Genomic DNA, 1,726 nt, shown 5'->3' with positions numbered 1-1,726 from the left:
AAAAAAAAAAGGTGTGTATTCAGTATTACATAAATGAACTCATATCTGTTTTTTAAAAATCCCATGCAAAATTATATTTTTCATTGTCTCTAAAAAAAGATTTACATCTAAATTTGTAATGGCTTTGTATTTCATTCTACACATCTACCAAAACTTACTTTACCCCTCTGCTTCCTCAGCTGTTAATAGTATAAAAATAGTACTGTAAAACACTTATAACAGTGCTTGCCATATAATAAACATTAAATTTTCATTGTTTATTAAGCAGTGCTGTTCTGGAAAACACTGTTTTCCAGTTATTATTAAACTGTGAGAAACACCCTGCACTTAGATTTTTCTCTATTGTAAATCAAAAGGTATATTTTCTATAAATTTGAAAACAGCCTCATTCTACATTTGACTTTATTCTTTTGTAATACAGGTCATGATAAAGTGCTTGAAGTGAATCAGATACCACCATGGCCACTTGCTATCCAAGGATGGGCCATAACAAATATGTAAAATTGGATCTCTAGTTAGATGAGCCATATTTTCATGAAGCTTAGGAGTAAACTTTTAGTTTATCTGTAAGCAGAGTAGTTTATATTGACTTTGCATTTTAAGTAACAGAAAGCTCACTGTGTGTGTTAAGATGATTTGATCTTTAGGGAACTTCCAGTCCTAAATGACATTAATAGCATGTCAGGGGCCAAAAAACTTACAGGATCAGTGCCCAGTGGAGTCAGACTTTAGATTCCCTGCCCATGCTGATCTTATTCTGGTAATATTCTTGTGTGTACATTTGCCTTCTAAGGCACATCATTTTCTAAGTGTGATTTTTTTTTTTAAGGCAAAAAAACATCAGCCTGAGTGCTATATATGACCAGACCATTTGGTGGAAAGCTTCTAAAAGGGCTGAAGAGAGACCAAGAGCTGGTACCTCCTGGCTGACTTACCCACTTACCCATTTTATTTCATTATTCAAGGTATATTACAGAGAAACATAATGGATGGTATCACCTCAGTATGAAGCAGCTGTCACATCATATGGTAAGCAAACAAAGCCTCAAGAGGATTTCAGGTTTTTACTAATAAAACTTTTTTATTTTGGCTTTAACCCTTACCCCTTCCTAACAACAAACAAATGTACATCAGAGTTGTAGGTGGAAACTCCTGCCTAAAATAGGGACTTGTACCTATGAAGACAGTATTGTCAACAAGCTGTCATTCAAGAAGGCTTAAGTTTGTAAAAATTTTTAAAAACGTCCAAACATTGTTCTCAAGTTGAAGACTATGCTGGTCGCTCGGGAATCTGTCCTATGAAAGTTTTGCGGCTTTCTTTAAGAGCGGATACATATAACCCTGTGTGCTCTAGCAATCCTCAACTGCTTCTATCCAAAGCTAACCTTACAGAGACGCCTTAACCTTTCTGGGATGGACTCACATCTCCTAAGCCACCCAGGGACCCTCTTCCTTTTGGGGTCAAGCTTCCTCTTGGCCCTGTTCTGACTGAAGACCGGCAGGAAGCAGGCCTTCCAGAATCTCGCACTTGCCCTTGGGAGCGCCGGCAGGCTGGGAAAAGGCGGCCAGCGGAGCCCCCTCTAGGCAGGGCGACTGTCCCATCCGGCTAGCCCCACACCCCGAAACTGGGAAGGCCTGGCCCGAGGCGGCGTTGGCATGTAGGCGCGTAATGGCGCTGGCGTGGAGGGCGCCTTTCTTCTAATGAGGGCACACAGGGGGCCGGGAG

Source organism: Condylura cristata, unplaced genomic scaffold, assembly GCF_000260355.1.
Source record: "Condylura cristata isolate star-nosed mole 26May11 unplaced genomic scaffold, ConCri1.0 scaffold00036, whole genome shotgun sequence".
In the NCBI taxonomy this organism is placed as follows: domain Eukaryota; kingdom Metazoa; phylum Chordata; class Mammalia; order Eulipotyphla; family Talpidae; genus Condylura; species Condylura cristata.
Note: the sequence above shows the minus strand (reverse complement) of the source record.